The sequence below is a fragment of the Heterocephalus glaber genome, unplaced genomic scaffold (genome assembly GCF_053883595.1).
Source record: "Heterocephalus glaber isolate CG9 unplaced genomic scaffold, H.glaber_assembly_v1.0 deba00001442, whole genome shotgun sequence".
Classification (NCBI taxonomy): domain Eukaryota; kingdom Metazoa; phylum Chordata; class Mammalia; order Rodentia; family Bathyergidae; genus Heterocephalus; species Heterocephalus glaber.
This window is the reverse complement of record NW_028258296.1, coordinates 46082422-46098920: the sequence shown is the minus strand read 5'-3', so window position 1 is coordinate 46098920 and position 16499 is coordinate 46082422. Positions and strand designations below refer to the sequence as shown.

At 40.9% G+C, this 16499-nt stretch overlaps 1 long non-coding RNA gene across 1 annotated transcript in view; it reads right to left on the bottom strand.

The window, feature by feature from the left end:
* Positions 1-15506, bottom strand: part of LOC147827728 (uncharacterized) — a 71804-nt gene extending 56298 nt beyond the window's left edge. Inside the window, exon 1 of the long non-coding RNA XR_015452039.1 lies at positions 15215-15506. This is a non-coding gene — a long non-coding RNA (uncharacterized LOC147827728). The remainder of the gene's footprint in view (positions 1-15214) is intronic.
* Positions 15507-16499: the final 993 nt, after the last annotated feature.

Here is a 16499-nt window from a genome sequence, read left to right as displayed (position 1 = left end):
CATAGATGGCTTTTATGAGATTGAGGTAGAGTTCATCTATTCTAATTTTTTGTAGGGTTTTTATCATAAATGCATGTTGGATTTGTCAAATGCCTTTTCTACATGAATTGAAATGATCATATGGTTTTTGTCCTTGGTTCTATTAATACAGAGTATTACATTGATTGATTTGCATGTGCTGAACCATTCCTGCAACCCTGGGATGAATCCCACTTGGTCAGGGTGTATGATCTTCTTGATGATCTTCTGCATTCTATTTGCCAGTATCTTAGTAAGAATTTTTGCATCTATGTTCATTATTGAGATTGGCCTATAGTTCTTTTTTTTGGTTGGGTCTTTCTCTGTTTTGGGGATCAAGGTGATGCTTGCTACAAGGAATGAATTTGGGAGTATTGCTTCTCTTTCAATTTCATTGAAGCGTTCAAATGGTAGTGGCAGCAGTTCCTCTCCAAATGTCTTGTAGAATTCATCAGTGAAGCCATCAGGACCCGGGTTTTTCTGACTTGATAAGTTTTTAATTATGTTTTCAATTTCATTGGTTGATATTGGGTCATGTAGAATTTTTAGGTCATCTTCGTCCAATTTCGGTAATTCACATGAATCTAGGAATCTGTCCATTTCTTCTGTATTTTCCACCTTATTGGCATACAGCTTCTCAAAGTGGCTGTTGACGATCCTCTGGATTTCTGCTGGGTCCATTGTAATTTCACCCTTTTCATTCCTAATTGGGTGGATTTGGGTCTCTTCTTTCCTTTCTTTGATAAGGTTGGCTAAGAGTTTGTTAATTTTGTTTATTCTTACAAAGAACCAACTTTTGGCTTCATTGATTTTTTGGTATTGTTCTCTTAGTCTCCATTACATTGATTTCTGCTCTGATCTTTATAGTTTTCTCCCCTGTATGAGCTTTGGGTTTGTCCTGCTCTTCTCTTTCTAGAAGCTTGAGGTGTAGCATCAGGTTGTTTAATTGGGCTTGCTCTGTTTTCCTAATATGAGTATTCACCACTATGAATTTCCTTCATAAGACTGCGTTCATTGTGTCGTATAGATTCTGATATGTTGTATTGGCATTGTCATTTAATTGTAGGAACTGTCTGATTTCTTCTTCAATTTCCTCTGTGACCCCTTGGTTGTTCAGAAGTGTGTTGTTCAATTTCCATGTGTTTATGAAATTCTTGGGGTTTCTTTTGCTATTGATCTCCAATTTCATCGCACTATGGTCTCATAACAAACAGGGGATAACTTCAGTTACTTTGCACTTACTTAAAGATGTTCTGTGAGCTAGTATGTGGTCTATTTTGGAGAATGACCCATGTGCAGCTGAAAAGAATGTGTATTCTGATTTTGTGTGGTGGGACACTCTGAAAACATCTGTAAAGTTCATTTCTTCAAGAGTTTGATTGAGTTCTAGTATTTTGTTTCTTATTTTTTGTCTAGTTGATCTATTTGTGACAGTGGGGTATTGAGGTCCCCCACTACTATTGTATTAGTGCTTATTTGATTTTTTCATGTCCATTAATATTTGTTTTATATAGTTGGATGCACTAGAGTTTGGTGCATACGGTTATGATTGTCATCTCTTCCTGTTGGATTGTTCCCTTTACAAGGATGTAGTGTCCTTCTTTGTCTCTCTTCATCAGTGTTGGTTTGAAATCCACTTGATCTGCAAAGAGGATAGCTACTCCTGCATTTTTTCGGTTTCCTGTCGCATGGAGTATTGTTTTCCACCCTTTCACTTTCAGTCTATGAGTTTCTTTTTGAATTAAGTGTATTTCTTATATGCAGCATATTGTTGGATTTTGCTTCTTGACCCACTCTGCCAGTTTATTTCTTTTGATTGGTGAATTGAGACCATTAACATTGATGGTTATAACTGATACTTAGTGACTTATTATTGTCAGGACTTTTTCTTTTTGTTGGATTCTCCCCCTTTGCGTTTAATTTCTTGTAATGCTTGATAGATTCATTCTGCAGGGTTTCCTGGGGTTGTGATCCTCATTGTCTGTTCCTAGGACATTGTCTAAAATTTTATGGAGTGCTGGTTTGGAATTCATGAAGTTCCTAAGGTGTTCTTTGTCATGAAAGTATCTTATTTCTCCATCAGTTTTGAAAGATAGTTTTGCAGAGTACATCAATCTGGGTTGGAGGTTGTTTTTCTTTAGGGCTTGAAATATGGCACTCCACGCTCTTCTTGCCTTGTGGGTTTGTGATGAGAAGTCTGTTGTGATTCTGATGGGCTTTCCATTGCATGTGATTTGTTTCTTTTCTCTAACTGCTTGTAGAATTTTGTTCTTCTGTTGGGTTTCTGGAATCCTAACTATAATATGCCTATGTGTAGATTTTTGTTTGTTTGTTTGTTTTTGGTACCGGGGATTGAACTTGGGTCCTTGAGCTTGCGCAGCAGGCATTGAAACCACTGAGCTAAATCCCCGGCCCTATGTGTAGATTTTTTTTGATCAAGGCTAGCTGGAGTCCTATATGCCTCACTTATCTGTATGTCAAGTTCTTTTCTGCTTGGGAAGTTTTCTGCCATCACTTCTGTGAACAGTTATTTTATGTCATCTGCACTCTCTCCTGATTCTTCCTTGACTCCAATCACTCTGATGTTATTCTTCTTTCTATCATCTAAGCAGCTGGTGTATTGACTTCTTGTGGTCTCTTACTATTTTTAAGAAATTTTTCTTTTTCTGGTCACTAATTGCAATCCTATCTTCTATATCTGAAATTCTATCCTTGCATGGGCTCATTCTGCTCTGTAAACTTTCAGTGGAGTTTTTAATCTCCTGGAAATCTGCTTGCATCTGTTTTATGGATTCCATTTGTTTCCTATATTGGGATTCCATCATATTCCTCAGCTCCTCTATTTTATCTGTGCCCACTAGATTTATTAATCATGTCTTGTACTATGGGCACAAACTCTGCTGTTTTCTGAGAAATTATTTCTGATTTCATCTTTTGTGGCCAGTTCAGTGAGTCCAGGTGGTTGAGTATCAGATTGTTCCATCTCGTTGCCCTTTGGGGTTGCCTTAGGTGATCTGGAAGTCTGGTTTTGGGACTTATTTATGTGTCTTCTCATTTCAACAGATGCAGCCTGCTGTGTCTTTGTTGAGGTGACTTTTTGCTCACTCAGTGGTCTTGAATTCTCAGCAAGCCACCAAGCAGCCTTTCCTCTGCTGCTCTCCAGTACTCCAATTCCGGGGTTCAAAGTGGTGGCCTTCTAGATCCCTGAGCTGACCGATTGTCTGGGTGGGCTTCTGGCTGGGGACTGAGCACACTTGGAATAGTCTCTAGGTGTGCCTCTCGCTGGGGCCCCTATGTAGCTCTTGTCTGGGAGGGCCTTTGGCTGGGGACTGTGAACCCCAGTTCCTGTTGTCAGCACAGGCTTTGGTCTCACTTATCAATGGGCTCAGGGCAAGCCTCTGGGTGCGCATGCACAACTCTTTTCCAGGCAGGTCCCTGGCTGTGGCCCATGGTATGGTGAGCCTCTGGCTGAAGCCCATGTGCTGTGCAGCTCCTCTCTGGGCAGGCTCCTGGCCTGGGGAATGTGCGTGAGCCTCTGGTCTCTGGGTGGACCCCGGGCTGGGATCTGCCTGAAGCCATTGCTGTTTGGGCCACCCAGCTGCTCTCCAGGGTCTGCACACACTCACCGATGGAATAGTGGGCTTCCGGTGGGAGCCCGAGTGCCCGCGCCATTTAATTTTTTTTTTTTTTTTTTTTTGGTACCTGGGTTGAACTCGGGACCTTGCACTTGGGAGGCAGGCGGCAGAACCACTGAGCTAAATCCCCAGCCCATTTAATTTTTATGATATGCACATTTACACTTTTTTGGCATTAAACTATTTTATTACTTGTTGGTAATTTAACAATCCATTGAGGGACCCAAACAGACATGGAATTTGTGGTAACTTGGTCAGAGGAGGAGATCCAATGGGTTTTGTTTCCAGGAGGAGAGGATGAGAACTGGATTGGGTTTATAAGTGGAAAGGGAAGGGTAGTACAGAACTTACAGAGAACAAGGAGAAAGTACTGAGCTAGAAGAAACTGCAAAGAAGAAAAAAACTAGAATCTGTGAGCCGAAGTACGGCAAAGAATTTGTATATTTAACACTGTCAGTTTTAATGACCTACTTCAATATAAAGTCTCAATGGAAGGGAGAAAGCCTTGTTCTTCATGGGCAGAAATGAAGTATTTTGCACATTTAAAGTTAATCAATAATTATAATCCTTTCTGGGGATGGTCAGAGGGTCTTGGGGGAAAATTCCAATAGTAACACACTTGGTTCCATTCTTAGACCAATTATTCTGTTTTGAAGGGAAAACTACTCTTTTAAGCACCAGTGGGTTTTCTGTCTCTGATATAGGTAAATAGTTATCCTCTCTTTGCTGAGCATTATGGATAAACAGGACTGCCCAAAAGCACACTAGCCTGTAAGGTCTGGATCAAGCTTTAGCTGCTGGGAGAGCTTGCTGGCCTGCTGACAGGACTGTCTGAGTCTCCCACCTTGCAGCAGATTCCAGTAGCTCTCTTGCCAGATCCCAGTAGTTCTCTTGCCAGATCTGTTATCAGCTTCTTCACCTTTACCCTTGAACTAGGCTGGGGTCTCTGAGAGAAGGAGCATGCTGTTGCCTTTCATATCTGGGGCTTCCTGGTACACAAAGTGATCAGGCAGTGCTCAGCTTTGAATGGTATAACTAAGGAACCTTCAGCCCTACCTGCCAGAGTCTCAAGGAGGGGTACTGTTACAGGAGAGACTTAAGTCTCTGGAAAAAGGAGGCTTGAAAAGATCATTAGCCAGGTCCAAGAGGAGCCATTCTTAGAGCACTTCCGAGTATTTTGATTTTCTGGATTACAGATGAGCTTTTCTTAGTTTTTCCTGGGCTTGCATGAATTTCATTTTAGAGCATTGCATGTTTTCATTCTGACAAGAGATACCATCTTCACATCTCTTTCCTGTGGCCACTCCTCCTTTTTCATATATCATTTTATAAATGGACAAGATAGAGAATCAGAGAAGTTAAGAGTCTTCCCCAGTGTATTGGTCAGCCTTCCCATTGCTTGGACAAACTGTCTGACATACACAGCTTAAAGGAGGATATGGTATATTTGGTTAATGGTTTCAGAGGTTTCAGTCTATGGTTGGCTGGTTCTATGGCTGTGGGTCTGAAGTAAAGCAGACCATCTTGGTGGAAGGGTGTAGAGGGGCAAAGTTGCACATGTGATGGTGATCAGGAAGCAGAAAACAAATAGCAAGGGGCCAAGTATCAATTATGGTCCCTGAAGTCACACTCCCAGGGTTCACTTCCTCCAAGTAGGCTTACTGCTAATAGCCTATTTAGCTATGAACTTATCAGTGGTTTAGCCCACAATCCAATCATCTCTCCAGGAATCTCTCTCTTTTTCCTGTCTTGGGGAGTAAACCCAGGGGTACCCTACCACTGAGCCAAATCTCTAGCCCTTATTTTATTATTGTTTTTATTTTGAGACAAGATCTCGCTAAGTTGCCTAGGTAGAACTTAAACTTGTAATCCTCCTGCCTCAGTCTTCCTAAATGCTGGGGTTACAACATGCACCATCATGCCCAGCTCCAGAAGTCTCTTAATCCAGTCAAGTTGACAATCAAGATTAATCTTCACATCTGCAGCCATCCATCTGTAGCACAGGGGGAATTTAAGCTCAGTTAACTCTAAACCTTCTAAATTTCTATATTATGTTAGATTGTCCTTTCAAATGCAAATGTGAATTATTTTCCAGCTATGTAGCTTTCTAATAAACAGATGAACAGAGCTGAAACATGAACAGAGTTGTATCTTGTAGGACTCAATGTCTCTACCTTATTAGGTATGAGTGGCAAGTTACATTTAGTCAGCTACTAAATGAGTAACATTTTGAAGTTACTTTTACTCAGCTACTAAGTGCCATGAGGTCCTTGAAAAGTGTTGCTGTATCCCCAAAGTTCCTCATTTGTGCCTAGGATATAACTCTAGCACTAAGAATGATTTTCTCTGATTGTGTTCAGAGATCTGTAGAATAAGCCAAGAAGAGCTAGTCCTCTCTCCTACTCTGAAGCCAATGGCTGACTTTCTATGCTCATCATTACCCAAGAGGAGGCTAAGATGCTACTGTTTCAGCACTGTTGGCCCAGATCTTGAAGAAAGAATCTTTGACTATCAGTCAGGGGTGATTGATATCTGAGAATTGTTTCTCTGCTAATGGTATCTTCTCATGGTAAAGCTGATCTGTGAAGTTTGTTAGGGCTCGATTTCTTATTGTCTTTTGTGAATGATCTTAATTATTTACGGCACTTGAATTTGAGTCCAATCTTTGTATAAGTTACTGAGTCCTCTCAAAAGACAAATTAGGATTCTGTAAAAGAGATGGTTTTCTAAATTAGGTTGAACCTTTGCATGGATGGACATTTATTACTCAGGGAAATGTGTCATTAAAGACAGTGTTGTTCACACTCTCCCACCCCAACCCAAATAAAAATACATTTTAAACTTTTAATTTTGACTAAGATAGACTTAAAAGGAACCATATTTACCTTATTTCCTGAAACAAATAATAGATTGGACAAAATGTAGGACAACAATGTTGTGACATTAACTTTATCAGTCAGTGCATGAAAGTGGTCCTGAGAGAAAAAAAAAAACAGATGAATGAGCCCTACAATTAGTTCAGCCTACTTCTGGGAGAGAGTTTACCATTGCAATGCAAGGAAGAGAAAGCCAGACAGAACCTAATGGCTGAGGACATGGATATGGGGGTCTAGAGAGGGCAGAGAGCTAGACTTGGATAATAGATCCATACCTAAAAGCTGGACATAAGTGTATCCAGGGAAAGCTGTGGGGGACCTGAACAGTTTCTCTCTGAAGTTTTCAGTTAAGTGCTGGTCAGCATACATTTATGAAGAAACTACCTAGAGCTTGGGAAAGAATCACACCCAAAAGTGCCAGATCATTCATGTCCCCTGCTGTCCCCAACCAGAGTGGAACATTTCTTAATTATTGGGTTTGGGGTAGAATACTGAGAAAGTTACTGCCTAAATTGTAAGGGAAAATTAGCCCTATACTACAGGTAGCTCTATTCTCATCTAACAAAGTTTAAAAGCAAACCTGAAAAGGATGAAACTTTTTAAGTAAATAACTTAACTGTGCTCTAGAACAAAGCTCAATATTTATGGGAATAAAAAAATACATAGCACTAACAAGGTGTCTTAGTTACTTTTCTTGTTGATGAGACAAAATACCCAAACCCCACAGGTTAATGGAGGAAAGGTTTATTTAGCTATCAATTTGTAGAGGTTTCAGTCCATAATTGGCTGGCTCCAAGGCAGGGTGGCATGGCAAACAGGCAGTGCAGAGGAGAGACAATTCATGGCAAGCAAAAGGTAGTAAAGCAAGCAAGGGACCTCAGCAGTTTCTTTCTGCCCCTTTTATATTCTATCTAGGCTACTAGGATTAGGGTGGTGCCAAACCAATCAGTGGGCTGATTTAGTAATTACACACCCTTATCTCTAGCATCACAAATTTTAGATCCAGCCACTTCTGAAAAAGTCCCACCTATGACTGCATGAAGCTTTGGGGGACATCTAGACACAAGCCATAACACAAGGTAAAATCCATAAGGCCTGGAATCCATTAAAAAAATTACCTGTTATTTATAGAAGTAGATTGATAATGAGTAAGATCAAAAGAAAGATCTGGGCATGGTGGCCCATGTCTGTAAATCTCAGTACTCAGGATATAGAGGCAGGAGGATTGCTGAGAGTTCTAGGTCAGCCTGAGCTACCTAGTGAGTTGATAGACAGCCTGAACTACATAGTCTTAAAGCCTGTCTTAAACAAACCTCAAAAACAAAACAAAACACCAAGAAACACCTAGAAATTACATTTTTGATTGAATCATTAGACAAAATTTAAATAGAAGTTACAATGTATTCTATGTATTAGTATTATTATTATTACTTTTTTTTGTACTGGGATTGAACTCAGGACCTCATGCTTGCCAGGCAGGCACTGTGCTGCTGAGCTACATCTCCAGCCCCTATGTGATCTAGAAGGCAAAGAATGAGCATTGTATGTACAGGAAAGATATAAAAAACAAAGACTCTAATAGAATCCTGGAGATAAAAATGATGGTGTCAGAGACAAAAAATGAGATTAATAGCAAATTGGATATCACAGAACAAAAGATTAGCAAAGGAAGACAGCAATAGGAATGATATCAAATGAAACACACAGAGAAGAACATTTCAAAAAATGAAAACATATCAGTAAACTGTGGTATGATCTCAATCAACTTAAAATGCATGTAAATAGAGTCCCTGAATGAGAGAAGAATGGACTGCAAAAAATGTTTGAAAATATAATGGCTGAGAAGTTTCCAAATTTAATCCCTAATGTAAATGCCAAATCTTAAGAAGCTTAACAAACCTCAAAACAAATTAACAAATTCTCTATACGTGAATAATCATACCAAGAAACATATTCAAATTGCTCAGAAGCAAAGGAGTAAAAAGCACTGGAAATAGTCAATATATAGATAAGTATAAAAGATAATTTCATTATTAAAGACTCTTTAAAATACTTGACAATGGAAAACAAAAATAATATGTTGAAACTAAAACCAAATCCAAACATCCACCCAAACAGGAGTTTTTTTTGTGGATATTAATATGCTGATTCTAAAGTTTATACTGGGAGATGAAAACCTCTTATCAGACAATACAATATTGAAAGAGAACAACAAAGTCAGAGAACTAACACTATCCAACTTTAAGACTTCCTATAAAAGTTACAATAATCAAGACAGTGTGAAGTTGATAAAATAGTAGACAAATATATCAATGGAACAGAAGATAAGAGTCCAGAAATAGACATACACAAACATGGTAATTGATTTTTGACAAAGGGGCAAGGGCAATACAATGGAGAGGAGATTGTCTTTTCAGCAAATGGTGATGAGAAACTGGACATCCACATACAAAAAAACCCCAAAACCAAAACCAAACTAGCAAAAATCTAGACCTAGACATTATACCCTTCACAAAAGTAACTCAGAATTAATCACAGAATGAAAGGTAAAATGCAAGACCATAAAACTCTTAGAAGCTAACAAGAGACAATCTAGATGGCCATTGGATATGCCAGTATTTTAGACACAACACCAAAGGCATGATTTATGAAAGAAATAATTGATTCTGCATATCATTAAAATACTTCTGCCTGGCAAAAAACAGTGTTAAAAGAATTGAAGACAAGCCATAGACTATGAGAAAGTTTTCACAAAAGACATATCTGATGAGGTTCTTTTTTTGAGGCAGGGTCTCACTATATATTCCAGACTGGCCTTGAACTTACTGAGATCCTCCAGCCATGGCAAGTACTGGGATTATAGGTGTGTGCCACAATGCCTGGGATGATAAAGTTCTGTTATACAAAAATATTCAAAGAATTCTTAAAATTCAATGAGAAAATGAACAACCCAACTAAGAAGTGAATAGAAGTCCTAAACAGATACCTCACCAAAGAAGATATTAGGATAATAAATAAGCATATATCAAAAGATGCTGCACCTCATATATCATTAGGGAACTGAAAATTAAAACAATGTGATAATAGAAGACAGCTATTAGGTTGATCAAAATCTAAGACATTAATCAAATGCTGGAAAACATACAGAATAACTGAAATTCATTCATTGCTGGTGGGAATTTCTTTCAAATGTAAGTGTACTCTCATACTATCTAGCAATCACACTCTGGTATTTACCCAAATGAGTTTGAAAACTTGGCTCCACAAAAGTACTGGAACATGAATGTTCACAGCAGCTTTATTTATAATAGCCAAACCTTGGAAGCAACCAAGATGTCCTTCAGTAGGTGATTAAATAAGCTGTAATGCATTCAGACAGTGGAATATTATTAGTATTAAAATGAGATGAGCTATCAGCCATGAAAAGACATGAGAAAAATTAAATGCATGTTACTCAGTGAAAGAAGCAGATCTGAAAAGACTACATAAACTGCTTGCCCATGTGTTTGTAAGAGGCTGGGGTAAACACATTTACTGCTCTGCCAGTCCTATGAAAGTATGCCATGTACAGTACATAATACTTGATGGTGATGATGAATGACTAAGCTACTAGTCCATGTGTTTACTGTACTATGCACTTTAACATTTTTAGAGTGTACTTCTACTTATTCAAAAACATTTGCTGTAAAACAATGTGCCACATTATGCTGGTAGCAGCCGTACACATCTCATGTTTCCTGCATCTCTTGATCACATCAAGAAGCCATGAGGAATGATTGGCCTATCCCATCTGGGTCTGTGTAAGTGCACTATGTGATGTTCACACAATGAGGATGAAACTGTCTTAGAGATCCCTTCTGTTAATTGACATGTGATTGTCAAGTTGAATGAGATGCTACTACATAACCATTACAATGGCTAAGATGAAAGCAATTGACCATTACAAGCATGGTGAAGATTTATGTAGAGGAACTGGAACTCTCATTCATTATTGGTAAGAATGTAAAATGTTAGTCATTTTACAGTGAGATTTGGAAGTTTCTTAAATTAAACATACAGCTAACATTCCATAACCAGTTATAACCTTAACCCAAGAAAATATTTGTCCACATATAGACTTGTACATGAGTGTTTATTTGTAACAGTCCCCAAATAGAAATTAGTCCAGCTTGAGGTGGGCATGGTGGCACATGCCTGCAATTCTAGCACTCAGCACTCAGGAGGCTGAGGCAGGAGGATCAACGTGAGTTCAAGGCCATCCTGGGCTATACAGTGAGTTCAAGACCAGGCTGGACTGCATAGTGAGACACTATGGTGAAAAAAAAAAAAAGAAATAGTCCAGCTGTCCATCAGCAGGTGAATGCATAAGCAAATTGTGATAGTTTGATATGATGAAATCCTGCTCCATAATGATGCACGATGGAATCACACAACAACATGAATGAATCTCAAAATTATGTTGAGTGAAAGAAGCCAATACAAGAGTACATAGTCACTGTATGGCCCCACATGTATAAGTTTCTAGGAAGTCCAAACTATAGTGACAGATAAGCAGCTAGGGGATGGAATGGGGAGGGGAAGAAGGAGGGATTATAAAGGGGCATGAGGGAACTTTAGGGAGCCATGGATGTGTTTATTATGTTGATTGGTTAACGGTTTCATAGATGTATGCATATGCCAAAATTTATCAAATTGGGTACTTTAGATATGTGCAGTTTATTGCATGTTAATTATACTTCAATAAAGGTGTAAAACAAGGGGAATTCATTTTAGATTTCTAGCCAACAACCAAAACACACACCAAAACAAAAATGTCCTCACTATGGGCAAAGTCATCTGATACACCCATTTTATTCTATTTCTTTAACTAAAAATATACTCTGATCATTATCCACTAGTTTGATTTCATAATTCACTACTGGGTGGTAACTACAGTTTGAAAACACTATTTTATTATTATTATTGTCATTATTGTTATTATTTTGAGACAGAGTCTTGCTATGTAGTTCAGACTGGCCTTGAACTCACTATATAGCCCAGGCTGGCCTTGATCTCATGGCGATCCTCCTGCTTCAGCCTCCTGAGTGCTGGGATTACAGGCATGCACCACCATGCCCAGTTTTGAAAACATTATTTTAAAAACTATTGAAAAATGAACCATTTGCACCCAAAACAGTCTCTTAGTTACATTGAAAAGCCACTCTGAGGAAATTTCTATATCTTTACCATTAAAATTTCTCTCCCCTTCTATTCTTTACTTTTGGTTTTTTGAGACAAGGTCTCACTATATAATTTGGGCTGCCCTTGAACTTACTATGTAGCCGGGGGTGGCCTCGAAGTTGGAGTGATCCTCCTGCCTCAGCCTCCTGAGTGCTGGACTACAGGCATGTGGCATCATGCCTGGCTTCCCCTTCTGTTAATGAGGTTGAGAAATATGGAGCTCTAACATACTTGGAGGTCCTCTTCTTTCAGATTCTTGAATTGAAGATAGACTTCTTTCATCCCCTTGTCACCATCCTTCTGCTGATTTGTTTGCAAGATTTTTCATTTTGTGATTTCAAGATGAAAATTATTCTGCAATGACTAATCAGGAGGAAAATTATGGAGGGCTTTAGGGGATCAGGGGTGGCAGCTGACTGCTGACCGCCCAGTTGCTAAGGTGGCCAAAGCCTTTGGACTTTACTAACCTGGGAACAGCTGCTATTAGCTACCATTACAACATAAAGGGCAATAAGCTGGCTCTGGCAGTGAACCCACTTTGCAGTTTCCTGGAGAATTTACTTTCAGTTTTGCCTATGCATTGAAGAACATATGGAAAAGGGATCCTTTTAAAAAAATTTATTGGATATGTTTGTAGTATATAATGATTACATTCATTGTGGGGAATTGGTACATGTACGTAACACGTGAAAAAGAATCCTATTTGCTAATGTACAGCATATTATCTGTGATGACTGTATCTGTGTCCAACAGGACCCAACAAAGAAGAGAAATAAATCATGAAGCTAGAGAAAGGAAGTAGAGAGCAACAATAAAGACAAATAAACAAATGATGAAAGAAACCTAGGCTTGGGATTGTTTCAGTTCTGCTGTGAATTAGTGCTCCTGTATACGACTTGAAACCATGTGCCTAGTGGTTTCTTCAATTACACATCTCTCCATATCACAGGAAGTGGCACGATTTATAAATTAGGTCTATTTTATGTCCATAGAGATTTTAATAAATTAACCTGGAACCAAAAGGAGATGAAACTCAGGCAGAAGTTTGAGTTGTGATTCTCGCCTTGGCTCTTTCCAGTGATGGCTGAAGACAACCAACTGAACAGCCACCCTTGTTTCCCGAGACCTTGGGTCTTCCCATGGTTCCAGAGGAACTGGTGCAGCAGATGATCAACCAAGCCTCCTGGCACACTTGGCGACACAGGATTATAAACAAGAGGTTAAATTCCTAGGTCACAGTTGATTTAGCTCCAAAAACCTTACGTTGAGATTGTGCTCAGATAAATAGCAGCTGGGGGTTGCAAATTCAGAATTTGAACAGTTTTTGAGGAGAATCAGAAAGTAATGACACCACTGATTCTGGGCAAAGAGATTTCAGTATTGAGTTCACACCTTTATTTAGGAACTAAGTGAGTCACATAGTGATAAATATTTGGGCCTTGGAATAGATTCTGATCATGCTACCTGCCAGACCTTAGGAAAACTGCCTGACCCCTCTGAAGCTTAGAATTTTGTTTAGCGTAGAAATTCAACTGGGAGTGATTTTGTCCCCACCCCAGGGAGCATTTGGTAATATCTGAAGACATTTTGATTATCATGTCTTGGGGCCAGGGGTTGCTCTTTGTATTTAGTGGGGAGAAGCCATGGATGCTGACATCCTACAGTGCATTGATAGCCTTCTCACAGCAAAGAATTCCACAGTCCAAAATGTCAATGGAGCCAAAGTTGAGAAACCCTGCTTAGAGATAATGTACATCAAGTGCCTGGTAGGTAGGCTGAGTCAACAGTAACTATCATCACCAAATGGTCATTTCAGTGTGGTAAATTTGGACCAGACTCTGGAAAAATCAAGAATCATCCACACCTGTGTTGAATTCAGAAAAAAATATCCCTAACAGCACCTGAAATCTGTCCAGTGGTTAGCATAGGTCTGGCCAAGTGGTTAAAAGTGGTTGCTCTGGAGCCAGCCTGCTTGAGTCCAAATCCTGGTTTTACCACTTACTACCTATGTGTTCTTGGGCAAGTCACTTAACCTCACCTGAATTATCTATAAAATGGGTACAATAAAGATACCTGCCTCATAGGAAGGTTTCAAGATGCACAAAGGACTAAGCATAGTATAGCATGTGCTCAACTTATCTTTGCTTTTATTATAAGGGGAGTAGTTATGGAGTAAATGCTGAGTGGTGTTCTGGCTTTAATAAGAAGTCTGAAGTTTTTGATATGCAATATGAAGGATCCATAAACCAAACAGAAATAGATAATTCATGAAGCAATAGAAAGTGCATCAACCCACTGAGGAACCATTATAAGCTGCTGGGCAAGGTGTCAGGTATTTATAAATATCATCTCCTGGACTCAGAGGTGGCTTTTACTAACCTATTTCAGGCTCATTTTACAGAAGTGGCAGTAGGCTCACAACAAAGTTGCTGTAGCCCACACACCCACTAAATGACAGAGCTCGAGTTTTGAATCCTGGTGTGACTCCAATCTGTGTTTTTATGGGCTGAAATTCAGAAACACTACTCAGGGGAAATTCCCAGAATATAAAACATTCAACTAGGGCCCAGGGATTTAGCTCAGTGGTGCCGCCACCTGTCCCGCAAGCCCAAGGACCCAAGTTCGATCCCCAGTACCAAAAAAAACCAAAACCAAAACAAAACATTCAACTAGTTGGGAGTTTGCTACATTTAAGGAAAGGAAGATAAATTTAAAGCCAAGCCTCTCTTTCTCTTGGCTGGGACAAATGGCCTGGGTTATGTGCAGATGAGACAAGGGGAGCAGAATCCTACTGACAGGAGCCAGTGAGAATTACTAGATCCAGGGCGGTTATCCTGGAGTGCCATGGCAGCATAAAACCATGCACAGAGAACAGTTCTTGGTAGGTGGCCTGGTGGCCTAAGAGAGGGCATGTGAGCTGTTGGGTTACTCAGTGTTGTGAGGCGAGATCTCACCACGAAGAGAGGTCATCTAGAAGTTTCCTGAGACACCTCTCCTCTCACCAAATATATCGTGTGTGTGTGTGTGTGTGTGTGTGTGTGTGTGTGTGGTGAGATAGGACCACAAAATCCCCAAATCCTGGGACTAAGTAGCCAGCAGAACCAGGAAAAAGTTCTAGTGGATGGTGCCTCCTACCCCTAAAAAAATAGCTCTGTTAGATAAGAGTGGGAATGTAGCTGGAATCAGCCAAAGGCCTGAATGTATCTCAAAACCAGCAGTTTGAAGCAGTTGCACCATCAGCCCTTAGGCCAAGGGCTGTGAAACAGGTATTACTACATGCATTTCTGCTTTTCCTGAGGGTCCCCTTCACCCCATCTGGTGTTGGAGGGCATCACACACAGCTCAGGTGGACCTCAGCACTTGCTTGTCCTTCTTCTATCAAGCTAGGACTTCTGGAGACCTCAGCTTGGCTGCGCTCTGCTCATAGTAATAGATTTGGAGGCCAGGACCCCAGGATACACTTACCCAGTAGCTGAGAAGGAGCACACAGCAACCCACAAGGCCTCAGAATCACAATATACCCTGTGTGTTCTGTGGAAGGCTTTGTTCCTCCTGGGCAGAAATGCTGTCCCAAGTTCACTAACCTGGTTGTTTAAATATAGCAGAGGAAACAGATGCTGGCTGGGGCGGAAGTCTCTGGGGAAAGCAGGGATTCGGACAGTGCCTTGCCTAGGCTGATAAGAGCATGGTGTAGGCTCCAAGTGTAGCCTCTGCTGATTTGCTTTGAGGCCTTTCTGATGTGGATATGAGCCATCACCATCAGGACTTGGCTCCTCTGCAAGCTCCTCCCCTTGACTGACATGGAGGGGTTATTTTTAAGCTGATCCTTGTGACTTCCTTTTGGCTTACTTCCTACTCCCCTTTCTCAAATGCCCTGAAAGCAGCCTCCTGCACAGGCCAATTCCAGCAGAGGAGCCAGCCTGCCAGGCTCTGGGAAAGGAGGACTGCTTGGATATGGACAGTGGCATGGCTGAGGAGGAGGCTAAGGGGCAGGCAGAGCACAGGCCTCACCGATCTCTTGACAGGACTGAGCAGGGGACTCCCAGCCTTGGGCCGGGCCCTGGCTCAAAGTGAGGAGGCAGCCAGTTCACTCACTCAGGAATCATGTGGCCCAACCTGCAGCATCCAGATAAATGGTAGGAACGCCACTGTGGTGTCGCCCAGCCAATCCTCCAGGGAGCTCTTCTTTCTGGGACCAGGCTGTGCTGACCTTGTCCCTCTACTCTTGCAGCTCCTGGAGCCCATGACTGGCTGGGTGCAGTGCAAGCATCCTCAAAGTGTGTCGTGGATGAATCACAGCCACAGTCTCACCCACTCCACCCACCACTATAGAGCAGGGGAGATGAGCTGACGCCACTGTGACTCCCAGGGGCTGCTCTAGCCACAAACTCTGGCTCAGAGGCTTCCTCATAGCTCCTGTAGCTGCTTCTGTCTCCCTCCAGTTCCCTGCCCACAGAGGAGCATCTCAAGTGCAGCCAGTGTGCAAAAGCTTCCTGAGACAACCAGTGCCCATGACATCTAGCCCAAGGGACAGTTAGCTCCAGGTATGGATCTCTTTCTCTGTCCTGTTGGAAGGACACCAACAGAGTCCCCAGTTCCCACCAGGAAACACAAAACCTCTGTTCTCTCCCAGTCTCTCTGGTTCATTAAACACACAAGGCCTTATAAGGTACTGTTTAGGAAACTGGTGCTTCCTCTCAAAAGCGAGAGAAAACAGGCTTCCTAGCAGGTGGGAGTCCTGGTTGAGTGG